Source organism: Staurois parvus, unplaced genomic scaffold, assembly GCF_062004578.1.
Source record: "Staurois parvus isolate SC_StPar_1 unplaced genomic scaffold, SC_StPar_1.0 ptg002864l, whole genome shotgun sequence".
Taxonomy (NCBI): Eukaryota; Metazoa; Chordata; class Amphibia; order Anura; family Ranidae; genus Staurois; species Staurois parvus.
In genome coordinates, this window is record NW_028320660.1 from 448,764 (window position 1) to 465,690 (window position 16,927).

General features: G+C 41.6%; 1 long non-coding RNA gene across 15 annotated transcripts in view; it reads left to right on the top strand.

Moving 5' to 3' along the window:
- Window positions 1-16,927, top strand: part of LOC149429009 (uncharacterized) — a 645,951-nt gene that overhangs the window by 420,019 nt on the left and 209,005 nt on the right. The window contains exon 1 of one of the 15 annotated variants that reach the window (XR_016310642.1): window positions 7,709-9,425. The exons of the other annotated variants lie outside the window; for them this stretch is intronic. This is a non-coding gene — a long non-coding RNA (uncharacterized LOC149429009). Of the gene's footprint in view, window positions 1-7,708; window positions 9,426-16,927 lie in introns of those variants that run through there. 15 annotated transcript variants of the gene reach the window in all.

The window sequence follows — 16,927 nt, forward strand, 5'->3', positions numbered from 1 at the left end:
TGAACCTCTCCAAAACAGAGTTTCTTGTCTTCCCCCCAGCCCTGACACCACCCCCCATTGACTTCTTCATCACATCCAACAACGCCACCATCAAACCCGCCCCGCAGGCCAGAGTACTTGGTGTCATTCTGGACTCCAACCTATTCTTCCAGCCCCAAGTCCAATCTTTACCAAGCTCGTGCAGACTCCACCTCCGCAACATCGCCAAAATACGCACGTTCCTAACCCCAGAAACCACTAAACAGCTCATCCACTCCCTCATCATATCACGACTCGACTACTGCAACTCCCTCCTTACTGGCCTGCCTCGTCGCTGGCTATCCCCGCTTCAGTCGATCCTGAATACGGCTGCCAGACTCATTCACCTTTCCAACCGCTCCATTTCCGCCACCCCCCTCTGCCAATCCCTCCACTGGCTTCCGATTGCGCAACAGATCAAATTCAAAATCCTAACACTGACGTACAAAGCTGCCCACCATACTGCCCCGAACTACATCACTGACCTACTATCCAAGTACCACCCAGCACGCACACTCCGCTCCTCACAAGACCTCCTTCTCTCTAGTTCCCTGGTCTCCTCCTTCCATGCCCACCTCCAGGACTTCTCCAGAGTTTCACCCATCCTCTGGAACTCCCTGCCCCAACCCATCAGATTATCACCTACTCTCCTCTCCTTTATGCGCACCCTGAAAACCCACCTCTTCAGGGAAGCCTACCCCACCCCCTGCTAACTTGCCAACCTCCTCCACTCTTCCTACCACCCCATCCCCCACAGCTATCTCCTCCTGTGCCACCATCCCCTCCCTCCTAGATTGTAAGCTCGAAAGAGCAGGGCCCTTGATCCCCTCATGTTTTGCATTGTATTGTTGTTGTTCTGTCACATGTTCTGTCCCCCTTTGTAATGTACAGCGCTGAGCGAACTATTGGCGCTTTATAAATACTGTATAATAATAATAATTGCAATTTAAAAGCCACAGATGTAGGAAATTAACCTTTAATTGCCATTTTAACCTGTGTGTGTCACCTTGTGTGTCTGTACCAAGGCCAAACATTCCAAGGGATGGAAACTTTTAATCAGGGCTATTTGTTAGATTTCTGTTATTACGATTTAAAAAGGAGCCAAACAACTATGTGAAAATAAATGGCTTCATATGATTACTATCCTTTAATAAAAGACTGTTTTTTGGAATGATCAGTCATATTTTCAATATCAATTCAAATATTTCAGTTTCTGACAGGGTATACAAACATTTGAACACAACTGTATATCAAAGACCACATTTTTTAAACCTGCACAGACAATAGATGACAAGTGTGAGGGTGTGTCAGGCAGAACACACATATAGTAGCACATATATACAGCATGTGATAAAAAACGAAAGTCACCTTGAGCACTAAAAACAGCACTGAAATTCTGCACCTAACACAAATTACTGGAATTTCCACTTCCCTGTTTTGTATGTCATCTCATGAGAGCAAAATTTTTAAATCTTAATGTGACAGGTTAAACATGTAAAATGTCAGTACTGCAAACTAGATAAGTGGCTCATTTTGCATGGTCTATTTAAGTATATCTCGATGGCCACCCACCTAATGTTGAATAGCTCCCCCTTTTGTCACCAAAACAGCCCTGACCCATTGTGAGGTGAGGCCTCCATGGATCATACTTAGTTTTCCAGCACATCCTGCAGATGCTAGATTGGATCGAGATCTGCAGAATTTGGAAGCCAAATCAACACCTTGAACTCATTGCATTCCTCAAAGCTTTCTTGAACCATTTTTGCAGTGGGGCGGGGCGCTTTATTCTGCTGAAAGAGGCCACTGCCATTATAAAATACAGTTTGGTATCTGTCACCAAGCCATCAGTAACAGCCTTTAAGTTATGTAAATTGTGAGGTGAGGCCTCAATGGATTAGACTTATTTTTCCAGCACATTCTACATATGCTAGATTGGATCGAGATATGTAGAATGTGGAAGCCAAATCAGCACCTTTAACTTATTGCATTCCTCAAAGCATTCTTGAACCATTTTTGCAGTGGGGCAGGGCACATTATCCTGCTGAAAGAGGCCACTGCCATTATAAAATACAGTTTCCCTGAAGGGGTGTACTTGGTCAGCAACAATGCTTAGAAAGGTGGTATATATACGTATATATATATGTATGTATATGCGTTTATAAAAACTACAAAAGATTGCACTTTAAATAACCCCCTCCAACCCCTCATCTTATAACAAGTAGAGGAGGTTGAGCTTTGCTCCCAAGGCATCTAGCCCTGGTTATTTACTACTTGACCTCCATACAGGTTGGTCATCAGCTCTGAGGAAAGGGATTCGTCCCCGAAACGCGTCAGCCATTTGACCGCACTGACAGTGAGAACACCTTGCCCGCCGTTGTGGCCATTGTCATTTTTCTATGCTTTTTAGATACATGCTTCGTCTGTGAGTATATTTTTATTATTTCATTCCTACAATAAACCTTGGATAATGCACTAGGTGTGTGCGCCACATGTTTTCTCTCTATCTGGTATGTGTCAAGTAATATCCACATGAAAAGGCAGCACCCAAGGCTTCCCATAACATTTTCCAAAACATCACACTGCCACCGCTGGCTTGCCTTCTTCCCATAATGCATCCTGATGCCATTTCTTCCCCAGGTATGCAACACACACATGCACCCAACCAAGTCACGTGCGAGAGTGACGTAACGCGTAGATACGCCAGTGGGAGGAGCTTTTGACGATCGACGGCTTGACGTCATATCCGGCGCGGGCGCCATCTTGGTGCTCCGGTTTCCGAATCACAGTACACCCCTGGAGTGGTGTAAAGGCTTGCTTGCTTTCAGGTCTATGTGAGTAGTTTTTAGTCTTCTTTGTTTTATAATAAAAGGTTTTACACTATACGAGTCTCTTTTGCCTCACTGGTGACCATACTGGAGGGCCATACACTGGAGAGACACCACGGACTTCATCCACCGCTTATGTTATAGCCAAGAGGAGGGATTTGCACCATTGCAAGAGGGATCCATCTACTATCTGGAGGAATATTCCATCTATTACACAAGGCTCTTTGGTCCCTGGGGGCCTGGGCAGGAAGGTGAGGGGGCACCCCAGCTATAGAGGATTGGCACACTGCAATTCACATCTGCATGGAGTTTGTGTGACACATAAGGACACTATTTCACCAATTTATTCATGTCACCTCTATGTATGTCATTTTCCTAGTTGTCCGCTTCACCCCACATTGATGTCAGTTATTTGTGTTCAAGTCTATTTGCATACTTGGGATATATATCACTGAGTCGCCTGTTTTAATATAGCGCCGTATTATTTGTTTATATTCATGCACCCAACCATCCACACAATGTAAAAATAGTGATGGGCCGAACACCCCCCCCTGAATTTCGAACTCATTGCAAGTCTATGGGACTCGAACTTGTAAATTCAAAAGTGCCCATTTTGAAGGCTTATATACAAGTTATTGGCCATGAAAGGGGTGTGGAGACTCGGGTACGGTCCTGAGGTACATAAATCAGTGAAAAAAAAAACTTACAAAAGTATTATTTTTAAAGGGGTAGTCATTTTTCATTGCCTACAGTTAAAAAAAAAAAAAAACCTTTAAATATCATGCCTGGGGGGTTCTCTTAAACTATCTGCAAACTTTCACATCTGTACAATGTATAGAACCTGCTTTAGCAAAAAAAAAGTGAAATGTAATATTTAGAAAAAAAACCTAATCCTTTACGTCTGGTAGGATGGTTTGGAGGGACTCTACAGTAAAAGATATTTTAAAAAGTGCGTGGGGTTCCCCCTAAAAGCCATACCAGGCCCTTTAGGCCACATGCCTTTTAAATTAGGACAGTGTCCCCATGCCGATGGGGACAAGGGCCTCTTCCCCACAACCCTGACCCAGTGGTTGTGGGGGTCTGCAGGCAGGGGAGCTCATTACCATCAGGGTACCCCTTTAAATAATGATTCTGCCCCCCTCCTTGTGAGTGAGTAAGGGGTACTTGTACCCCTACCCATTCACTAAAGGGTTAAATTGAGTAAAAAATAAAGAGACCAGACTTTTTAAAAATTCCTTTAACATAAAAAAAACAAACGTTTGTAATAAGTCCTTTGCCGGTCAAATGTGAACAATCGGGCGGAGCTAGGGGTAACTATTGTGATGTGATTGGCCAAAACATTGCACCTGACGACCTGTGGTCAGTTGCATTGTTTGGCCAATCACAATACACTGTGAAAGTGCAGTGCATTGTGGGACCCGGCAGGTGAACAGCCTGCCAAATGCCCTTACCATTCATGTGTTCGCAGAACACATGAATGGCCGATGTTCGAGTCGAACTTACAGCCCATTACTATGTAAAAGGAAACGCAATTCATCAGACAGGCCACCTTCTTCCATTACTCCGTGATCCAGTTCTGATGCTGTTTTGCCCATTGTAGGAGCTTTTGCCAGTGGACATGGGTCAGCATGGGCACTCTGGATGGTCTGCGGATACACAGCTGCACACACCACAGACTGCACTGCCCGTTTATTCTGCTTTCGACACAACAATTTCAGGGACAACAGATTTACTTGCTGCCTACCTATTGCTGATTGGTATTTAAAAAAAAAATAAATATATATATATATATATATATATATATATATATACACACACACACACACGTGCGTATGAAGGGCAATTTATACAGACTTTCAGTGTCATCTACAGGAAACAAAATACTTATTCAAAGGAATATGGTGAAATGCATGAATGAAGGTCAGCAAGAGAGAGGCTTGAGCAGTGATGCAATCCCAGCACCCAGAGGCAAGGAGCTGTGGGTTAAAGGGGAAGGAAATTGCTCAAGGGAAGGGAGGTACACAGGGCAATCCTTACATAGCACAGATGGCTGAAATGTAGTAGGTCAATACCCAAGACAACACTAATAGAAAGGGCTGGGCACATAGGAGGAAAAAACAGGATCATAGTTAACAGAACAGTAATGAAGTGTGATGTTAGTGCATTACACTACTCCCATATTAAAACGTCCCAACAGCACTCTATATTGGTCTGCTGCATAAGGGCTCTTGGTAATTACAATCCCCAGTCCCCAACTGTTTATGTACTGTACTGGTTCACATATATGCAGATTGGATGCGGTTTGAACCACATCCAATCTGCATGACAAGTGAAATAACATTGCTTCCTATGGTGCCTGTTCACATACTGTATGTCCTGTACACTGGCAGTGCTGATTCAATGCGGATTGAAAAAGAGTCCTGTCCGATTTCTGAGCAGTGCAGTCTGGTTCAGGTGCGGATTAACAGGCTATTGAATTCTATGGGAACTGTTTCTAAACCACACGTCATCAGTTGTGAACAGGATAAAATCTTGACCTGAACCTGATCTAAAACTAACCTGAACCGCTGAACAACTACTGTGTCACTTAGCTGTGATATCTGAGCTTCAATCTGCAACGCACATGTGTGTACCCACACGACTCCTTTGCAAGTAACTTTATGTCCACCAGATTTAAGAAATATTTTGGTCCAAAGACCTTTTTAAAAATCCTAATGTACCACTGGAAACTTGTGTTCAAACATGTCCCCTAGAAACCCAATAGCTGTATTCTGGTGGATGCGACTGTCAGTAAATGCAGGACACATCATTCAGACGTGAACAGACATCTGGGTTCAGGTATCTCTCAATATATGCTCTGGATATATTGCTGGCTTTTTGGAGGACATTATAAGGCTGGCCATACACTATACAATTTTCTGTCCAATTTCTGCCCATTTTCCTTTAGATTTAACTTCCACTATGTAAAGCAAGGGCCTGCCTAATTGGATACAGTTGAAAGTGTTTTTCAGGTTTGACCTCATATTCTATGGTTTTTGGTAAATCTAAAGCAAAATTCTCAAGAAAATTGTATAATGTATGGCCAGCCTAATTAAAAGAGCAAACTAAATGGGAGAAACCCGTCCTTTCAAAGCTTGTATGCTCACCTAGGCGAGGATGACATATGAAGTAGGATATCTACATATAGTTTACATGGGCGAAGATATGATGGGGATCTCTGTCAAGTCTATAACGCATGGCAGAGAGCTGCAGCGTGTGTACACATTTGTGCAATCCCACAAAACCCAAATTCATGTCTGGAAAGCAGTAGGTCCTTGCCAGTCTCTGGGGCCAGACAGAGACATACAGGTATTTCCATGCATACAATGGAGTCTCGCAGAGTTTTGCACATGCATAGACGTGCCATGGGCCTCTGCCAGGTCATATAGACTAGAAATAAAAAAACTTTAGCTAGATAGGCTGCAGTTCCTCTTTCAAGAGTTCCTAAATTTTTTGTAGCCACAGATTGAGTATTATTATATACGGTTGTGCTCAAAAGTTTGCATCCCCTGGCAGAAATTGTGAAATTTGGGCATTGATATTGAAAATATGACTGATTATGCCAAATAATTGTCTTCTATTTAAGGATAGTGATCATATGAAGCCATTTATTTTCTCATAGTTATTTGGCTCCTTTTTAAATCATAATGATAACAGAAATCACTAATCCATTAGTCACCTTAAGTGTCATTGAATGTTTACGATGACACTAACTATAGACATTGGTCTCTGATGTGGGATGTACCCACTATGACCAGGAGACCAAATGTGTGGGTGAAGTGGACAAGCTGGTACTTTGGTAGCTGGAGATCTGCAGGTTGTCCTGATCTAGATGCTAAAACATATACAATTGTGCTCAAAAGTTTGCATACCCTGGCAGACATCGTGAAATTTTTGAATTGATATTGAAAATATGACTGATCATGCCAAAAGAAGTCTTTTATTTAAGGATAGTAATCATATGAAGCCATTTATTAAGTGTTCTTGCATGGCAAGACCACTTACTGTTATCTCACATATATATTCCTATTATTATAATAGCCAAATTTACCACCCTAACTCCTCCCACAGTTTTTACACTACATAGACAGTAATATACCGAAACGTGCGAATTGTTCCCGATTGGTGTGCTATTACTTTGTGGAACGATTCGACAAATGGTTCACGAAATATCGGCGTTTTTGTGGTGAAATTGGTCCCATAGGAATGAATGGCGGAATGTTCAAAACTAGAGTGGGAGCTGAAAAATCAGGACATGATTTCTAAACTGCCATCACTCCCTCATTTTCAAGCCCACCTACACAAATCTTATATCAAAACGTTCAGCTATCACTGCTGCCACTAAAAATGTCCACGGCTAAGCCATAGTCCTGATAGTTTTTACAATATGACCATTTGTTTGCAACTCACGCCGCCCATTGACATTCATTGAAACTCCACTCTAACCACCTCAAATTTGAAGGGCAATTTCTAAACTGCGACTGTGCCTTCATTTTTAATATTTCATATTTCAGAGACATACTATGCATCAAAGATGCATTTGAAGATGGCAACCGCCAGTGAAGTGAGCAAGTTGGAGCAGTTTGTTTTTTACCGCTCTTCTCTGCCCTTGCTGTAGAGTGAGTTGCCATAGGAACCCAGGTGTGTGAGCAGGCAGCAGAGTGACAAGCCACTCCACCCAGTTACTCCGTCCACTCCAGTTGTAGACTACTGGTGGAGGCAAGAACACTTCACACAATTTCCCCAGAAATTGGAGCTTTTCTAGTTATCACATAGTTGTTTGGTTCATTTTTAAATCATAATGATAACAGAAATCACCCAAGTTGCCCTGATCAAAAGTTTACATACCATGGAATGGCCTTTGTATAGACACACGAGGTGACACACACTGGTTAAAATGGCAAATAAAGGTTCATTTCCCATATCTGTGACTTTTTAAATTGCAGTTAGTGTCTGTGTATAATAGTCACTGAGTTTGTTAGCTCTTATGTGGAAGCACTGAGCAGGCGAGATACTAAGTCATGGGAAGCAGAACAGAACTGTCAAAAAACCAGCATAACAAGGTAAAGACACTTTATAAAGATGGAAAAGGATATTAAAAGATATCCAAAGCCTTGGATATGCAAATCAGTACTGTTCAATCACTTATTAAGAAGTGGAAAGTTTGAGGATCACTTGATACTAAGCCAAGGTCAGGTAGACCAAGAAAAATTGCAGCCACAACTGTCAGAAGCATTATTTGGGATACAAAGAAAAACCCACAAGCAACCTCAAATACAGGCTGCTCTTGGAAAAGATGGTGTGTTTGATGGAGCACAATATGACAATACTTGAAAAAATTAGGTGCATGGTCAAGTTGCCAGAAAGAAGCCTTTACTGCGGCAATGCGACAAAAAAGGTTAGTGACCCATGTCAAGGTGTTGTCAGGCATATTGTAGTAAACGGTCACTTGATGGCTAACCTGGAAAGTTAACCCAGGCAGATCCCACCCTCTATTCAGCGCTGCTGGCTTTGCTCTGTTATGTTAGTGACAGCGGTGGAGTCAATCTGGCGTCCGGCCCTAGGTTTCACCCCTCTGATATGACAGTCAGTAACACTGCTCTGGGGGGGTTCAGACCACCATGACCCCCCCTTATCTATGCCCCAGCTCTTCAGTAGCTGGTTTCCTGTCTGGGTAAGCCTAGGTGCCCCACTTGAAAACTGGGTTCATGTGTATATTGTAGATATAGTATTATATGCATGTATTATGTTGTATTCATTCATTTTTCAGATGTTCTGCTCTCTGTTTTCTCCTGAAAAAATGGAATAACTGCAAAACATGTTGAGAAGAAGTGGGTAATTTTTATGCTCTAGATTGTACTCTCTGGCGTTTTGTATTCGTTTTCAGTAACATTAGTCCCGTTATGAAAGAATTATGAAAATTGTGTGGGCATATTATTGGTACATGTTTGTAAATGCTTGTATTTTAACATTGTAATAAAGTACTTTCGGCCTCAACCAAAAAATGTCCTTTGTATAACAGGCTTTGGACGTAGGTGCCCTTACATTTCAAAGTATATATATTTTTGCACATGTTTCTATGATCTCTTGTATCCTATCTGCAGCCTTTAACCATGTCCTGTTTCATGTCCACAATCTCTAACTATTTCTTGTATCGTGTCCACATTCACTAACCGTCTTCTGTATCATGTCCATAATCTCTGACCATCTCTTGTATCATGTCCACAGTTTTCGAATATCTCTTGTATCATGTCTGCAATCTCTGACCAATTCTTGTATGATGTCTGCAATCTCTGAAGAGGAGCCTGGAGAGGAGTCAAGAGCGAGAACGTTGCTAGCACAGGGGTCACAGGAGGAGTCAGATATATGTTGACTGTGGAGAGAATATCCAATGGAACCAGAGAACCAGAGCTGCCAAGCTGGAGTCCGGAGAGGATCATCTCACTGAACCCTACTTTGAGCATCTGAGAGGAGGTCATTGACAGTGCTACCAGTCCAGTCTGAGGGGGGTCACTGATGTAAGGAGGGACTGAATTGAGTTAGGTAAGGGGTAGGGATGCACCAAAATTTCGGTGGCCGAAACGTTTCAGCCGAAAACACTCCTTTCGGCTGTTGGCCGAAATGAAAAATAAGCACCGATACAGGTGCCGAAAAAACCCTGCCTCTCGCCGCCGCCCGCTGCCGCTCGGTAGTTCTCAGCCTTACCTGAGAAACCATCGATCTCAGCGCTGGGCATAGAGATGAGTGAAGGAGAAATGGCTGCCACGCATCTCTATGCCCTTGGAGGTCCGCAGCGATGTCACTTCCCTTTCCAGCCATTTTTTTTTTTCTAAGGCACTAGATCAATGCTTTTTTTTTATCGAATGCTTTACATTGCAGAGGAGAGATGTGGAGTCTTATTGACCCCCATTAAATTAATTTTAAAAAAAAGTTTAAAGTGCCCCCATCCCCCGTGCTTACATGTAGTGGTGAACGCATACATAGGCCATGCCCACGTATGTAAATGGTGTTCAAACCACACATGTGAGGTATTGCCACTTACGTCAGAGCAAGAGCAATAATACTCACACCAGACCTCCTCTGTAACTTTACACTGCTAACCTGTACAAATTTTTAAAGCATCACCCATCAAGATTTTTAAGTACTGCAGTTTCACACCATTCCACGAGCGTGCACAATTTTAAAGCGTGACATGTTGGGTATCTAGTTACTTGCCATAACATCCTCTTTCTTATTTTACAAGAAATTGGGGCATATATTGGGTTTTTTTTTTGAATTTTTTTTTTAACCAAAGTGTATTTTAAAAATATATATATATATTCATATTTAAAAACTGCGCATTTCGGTTTTCGGCCAAGTGCATTATGAAGTTTTGGTTTCGGCACCAGAATTTTAATTTTGGTGAACCACTAGTAAGGGGTGCACTGATATACAGGTTCCCTGTTATATCAATAACCCCCCCCCCCCCGCACCTTAATTAATTAGTTCTGTGGAAATTGGTCTATTGCAGCAGTTTTTACTGGAACGGGTGGTGAGGGGAAACCATCACACGAGGACACCTGTCATACTGAAAACTGCAGCAAGCTCTTTGAACACATTTTTTTTTAACCAAGCATTAGCATTACTGTCTCTTTGGTAACTGATATGTCAGTTTTTAATGTTGTCTCTGTGCTCCTGCTGGGGAGAAATACCCTCCATTTGCCCTGTTCACTTTTCCACCAAGTTCAGAACAGAAATTGAGGGGATTTTTGCTCTCTTCATCCTGGGATTTCCCTTCTATTTCTGTGGTGATGGCTAATTGGCTATGGGACTGAAATTGAAGGAAAATCTCTCCAGATGGATGAAGGTGACAACACTGCTGTGTTATATCAACCTGACCTTCATGGAAATGGAAAAATATGTTTTTTTCACTTTTCATATAACTTAAACAGATTGCTAATTGCACTAGCTATATGTTTATAGCTTAAATATTGATATTTGCACTGTTGTTCACTGCAAATTGACATTTTATGTACTTTTGTGAAGTAGGAAGATTCCAATGTTACAAACAACCTTTTCATTGGGGTGCAACCTATATGCTAGAGATGGTTTGCACCTAAATGTAAGGGGGTCTGCTGTGCTGGGGGAGAGGCTTATGGGAAGGCTGGAGGAGTATATAAACTAGGATCGAGGGGGGAGGGAGAATTGGATTAGAATGGGGTAGACAGATCAGGCAGGGGTCAGTCCTTATTGGTGGGTGGAATGTTGAAAGATGAGGGGAGGGCTATGGCAGATGATAAGAAGGTTCCCATGTTGCAAACAACCATTGGAACTGGTACCATTTGTAGAAAAATAAAAAACATGCAACATACGCGTGCAAAAGGTTTAAAAGAATTAAAGTATTTGTTCACCAATGCCAGAAGTCTGCCAAGCAAAATAGGTGAGTTGGAAGCAGGGCTGCTGTTAGCAATCATGGGGCTCCATACAGCCTACCTGATGGGGCCCCAAAACCCCAACCCTGCCCCACCCCCCTTACCCCGCCTACCCACCTAAAAAAATATGCAGCTTTGTCTTTAAGGATAGTTATTTTCCCCAGCCTGTTATAGGCAGGCCATACATGATGCAAATTTTGCAAAAATCGATCAATTCCCCCATCAACATCTATGGCTGGCTTAAGGATGCATCTGACTGTCCTATCTTCAGCCCTGACTCACACCACTGTGGCTTTGAAATTGTGCTACTTCAGTGTGATTTCAAAGCCACAGATCAGAGAGATTTGTACCTAGGATTTTACTGCGGCTTGCGACTCCATTTACCAGTCAATGCAAGTCGCAATGAAATCGGAAAAAATTAGTGCAGGAACCTTTTTCAAAGTCGCTGTGACATGAGTCGCAGTGATTTGAACGGTTCCAGTGTAAACCAGGGCTCATCAATCATCACGATTATCATGATAATCATAGTACAGGTGCTGTGGCTCAAAGCACCTGTACTGTGTGACTATCATCATGACAATGATGATCTCATTTGGCTGCTCCCTGCTGTATAATTGAACATAGTCTAGGCAATGGTCAGGGCACAGGGAAAGGTGTGTATTGTGTCATGTAATTACTGTACCGTTCCTGTGACTTCTGCTGCTGCTGGGTCCGCAGGTGCCCGAAAAAGAAATAAAAGTCCCCCTTGTCTCCCAACCCTCAGGATGAACTGATGGAGCCCCCTCAGCCCAGGAATAATGTTACCACCACCCGGGAGCCATGTACACAGGGGAACAGTGTGTATGCACTGACTGTACATGTGATCCTACATGAAGCCTGAAGCTGCTGTCTGGGCCCCCCTTTTCTGTGGCAGAGCCCAGGCCCCCTACAGGAGGCCCGGTGGTACCCCCTTATCAGCAGCCCTGGCTGTAAGCTTTGGTACATGAAGAGAACTATGATTTGATTGGTATTGCTGAATCCTGGCTTCATTCTTTACATGACTGGGCCATTAATATTCCTGACGATGTTCTCTTTCGGGGAGAGATGGTAAAAAGGAAAGGTGGTGGTGTCTGTCTCTATGTGCGAAGTGATCTCAGAGCGAGTGTGAAAGAGGACCTAGTTGATGGAGAGTGTGATGAGGCTGAAGCATCATGGGTGGAACTGCATATGGGGGTGTGTACTACAAAGGTAATCATTGGAGTTTGTTATAGGCCTCCCAATGTTAATGAGGAGGTGGAGACTCAGCTCCTTGCACAGATTGAAAGGGCTGCAAGGGCTGGGACAGTGATAATAATGGGGGATTTTAACTACCCGGAAATTGACTGGAGTAATGGTACTGCAGGAACAGTAAAAGGGCAAACATTTATCATCCTACTACAGGACAATTTTATGGTACAATTCATAGAAGCCCCAACTTGGAATGGTGCTCTGCTGGACCTGGTAATCTCAAACCATGCAGAGCTTATTACTAATGTCCATATAAAAGAACATCTGGGCAGCAGTGACTATAACATGATTTCATTTATTGTTAGGATGTGGTGAGTGAGTGACAAGATAATAAATTGCACCACATCCCTGGAATTTGAAAACGTTGAACTAGATAGTGTGGGATTTTCAGGGTGCAAATTTACAATGATAAACACATTTAAAAACCACAATAAATTTTATTTAATCTTACAAAAAAAAGGGAAAAGAAGAAGAGTAAATAATTACAATACTGTAAAAAACAAAAATTGAAGCTTGGCTGTATTGTTGCAGTAATTCCCTACATGTTTCACCCAACAAGGGCTTCTTCAGGTGTGAGAGAGAGAGAAAAGCTTCAACCACGATACAGTCTACAATATATCAAAAAGAATATACATAAACAACGGAGTTATGACATACATCCACACAATGAACATAATAATCAAAAGTATAAAAGAACACGCCGGGTCACCCTAGATGTCAGGTTCACGGAGCTACTACCGCATATGAAAATGCACTATCAAAGAACTTAGTTGGCCTATGCATCCGTGCAATTGTAGAGGATATAATAGGGATCAAATATCCATCCAAACATAGGTATAAATAAGCGAAAATTAATAATTACATTTCTACCAGATGGGGCAAAAAAAGAATCAGATAGAGGGAGAGAGAACACCAGGTGTGATGTCAAGTCATTGAAATAATTAAAAAATAAATGAAAAATGAATTTACCTTTAAATTATCACAATTCAGGCAATAGAGGAAGCAAAAAAACAGTTTTTGACTCAAATTGTTAATATACAATTCAGCCACTAGATGTCAGGAGAGGTCACAAGTTCATAGAATATTAGCTGTAAAAATCAAACAGTACTCGAAACAATGCAGTGTACAGAATCACCCAGGTGACTGAGCAGTCACCATTTTCCTGAAGCCCTCCCCTCAACACAAGTCTCTCAAATTACCTCCAGGGGGTCTCAAAACGTCTCAAGAGATCCTACATGTGCACAGTTGATTAGCCAAAGTACCATATCTTTATTCCCGCCATAATTTATACCTTCCACGCCGGCCGACTTGTGACGTCACAGGCCGGGTGCAGAAGTCAGACATACAACTGTGCATGCGTGAGGTCTCTATTGCGCATGCACAAACTGAAGCCGACAAAAACACAGCCAGATCTCTTAATAGGAGCAACACCTAAGCAGGACAGCTGAAGAAAAGAAATACAAACAAAAAAAACAAATCCATTTATACCATGTAAGGAAGACATCCAATCATTTCTATATAAGCCTGTTTTGGTCCAATCCAAACAAAAAATAATTAAGCCTAAAAGACAACAATTCCAAATCTAAGTAAAAGGGGTCCGGAATTATGGTTTGCAAGTTGTGTTTAGGCAAGCACATCGGAAAAGGAATCTTCAGGTGCAGCTACGCCCTGGGCGTCCGTACAATTGCACCTAGGGACGCATTATGGCATAAGTTACAAACACTAGAGATTGTAAGTAACATCCGAGTGAGCAAGGTGGGTTCCTAAATCAGAATAATTTTCTAGCAAATAATAGCATTTATTCTTTAATTTTATTACAATAGATAAAAAATGTACAGACTAAGCAAAATATTATAGCATTTATGTTTATCATTTCATAAGCATAGTATTAAAATATAACAACTTTTTTTAATCGGTCCTTACTGTGGGGTGATGGATAGGCAGGATAAAAGAAATTGTAAAATCACAAAAAACATGTTCATTGTGTGGATGTATGTCATAACTCCGTTGTTTATGTATATTCTTTTTGATATATTGTAGACTGTATTGCGATTGAAGATTTTCTCTCTCTCCCCTGAAGAAGCCCTTGTTCGGCGAAACATGTAGGGAATTACTGCAACAATACAGCCAAGCTTCAATTTTTGTTTTTACAGTATTGTAATTATTTTCTCTTTTTCTTTCCCCTTTTTTTGTAAGATTAAATAAAATTTATTGTGGTTTTTAAATGTGTTTATCATTGTAAATTTGCACCCTGAAAATCCCACACTATCTAGTTCAACATTTTCATGATTTCATTTATTGTTAGCTGTAAACAACAAGCATATATGGGAAAATAAAAACACTCAACTTTAAGAAAGCTAATTTTTCCAAGGCTAAGAGCTGCTCTCCAAGAATTAGACTGGGAGGGAATATTAGCATCGATGAACACAACACAGACATGGGAGTTCTTCAAAAAGACTGCATGTGAACAGACTGCAAAATATATTCCCATGAGCAACAAGTTTAAAAGGCTAAAAATCAAACCTATGTAACTTACGGCCAAAGTTAAAAAAGCAATAAATAATAAGAAAAGAGCTTTTATGAAATGTTAAAATGAAGGAACGCTATCATCGTTTAAACATTACAAAGAATATAACAGAATATACAAAAAAGAAAATCAAGGCCGCAAAAAATTGAAAAAAAAAACGACAGATTGCAAAAGATAGCAGGATAAACCCGAAAAATTCTTCAAAATATATTAATAGAAAAAAGGTTCGGTCCGAGCATGTAGGCCCTTTATAAAATAATGAGAGTGGGTGACTGGGGACAAAGAGAAAGCAAATTTATTAAATACCTGCTTAAGCTCTGTGTATACAAAGGAGCATGGGGGAGCTCTTGTCCATAATGGACATGGTATTGACACAGCTCCAGATGATCCACATTGGCTTACAATTGATATGATCCAAAAATATTTAGACAGAATAAAGGTAAATAAAGCACCTGGACTAGATGGCATACACCCACGGGTCCTTAAAGAATTGAGCTCTGTCATTTCAAAGCCATTGTTTCTCATTTTTAGGGACTCTTTAATGACTGACATAGTACCACTGGATTGGCGTAAGGCCAATGTGGTGCCTATATTTAAAAAGGGGACAAAATCTTTAACAAGTAATTATAGACCTGTTAGTTTAACTTCTATAGTTGGGAAGATAATGGAGAGTTTATTAAAAGACCACATAGATGAGTTCTTGCTGGAAAAAAATATTTTAAGCAACAGACAGCATGGATTCATGAAAGACAGAAGTTGTCAAACAAATCTGATTTCTTTTTATGAGGAGGTAAGCAAAACCTTGTACAGAGGGGTGGCTGTGGTATACAGTACTTGGATTTTGCAGAAGCATTTTACACAGTTCCCCACACACTACCCAGACCCAGTGGTCAGAAAGGTGGTGGGGTTGGTTTGCTTCTATCCCCACTGAGCACCTTTCAAGTCTTCCCTAACGCTCTCTCTCTATCCTTCTCTTCTTTCGAGACTCACTGCATCCGGCTGTTTTCTCCCATTTCTCTGAGGATCGCAGTGATCTATCGGCCTCCTGGACAGGTGTCCAGCTTTCTGGACAATTTCTCCGCCTGGCTACCCTACTTTCTCTCCTCTGAACTACCCGCTATCATTCTTGGAGATTTTAACATCCCTATTAATGTCAACAACCCGGCAACATCCCAACTCTTCAACATAACCTCATCTTTTGCATTAGCACAGTGTATACAGTCCTCCACTCACTTTAATGGGAATACATTAGACCTTGTTTTCTTCCATCTTTGCACTCCCTACAACCTCACAAACACCCCCTTTCCTCTCTCTGATCACAATCTCATCACCTTCACACACCTATCCCTCCAAACGGCAATTACCCGCAGAAACCTTCACAACTTGAACCCTGCTCCTTTCCACTCTGCCACTGACCAACTCTATGACAGAATCTCTCCCCTGTCCTGCCCTGACCTGGCCACTGCTGTCTACAACAGTTTGCTTTCATCCGCATTAGACTCGGTTGCTCCTCTAACAACACAAAGCATCAGGCCCCGACCATTACAACCTTGGCAGACTGACCACACCAAAAATCTTAAACGACATAGTCATGCGCTGGAGCGATTGTGGTGTAAATCCAAATCCCACCAAGCATTCACCCGATATAAATCTGCTTTCTTAACATACAATTCCTCCCTTCATGCTGCCAAACAAGCCTACTTTGTCACTCTTATTAATACCTTCTCATCCAGTCCTCGTCGTCTCTTCTCTACTTTTAACTCTCTACTTTCAAGGTGATTTCAGGTATTAAATATACGTCTCATCCAGATATATATATTTGATTATACCTATAATGTCCT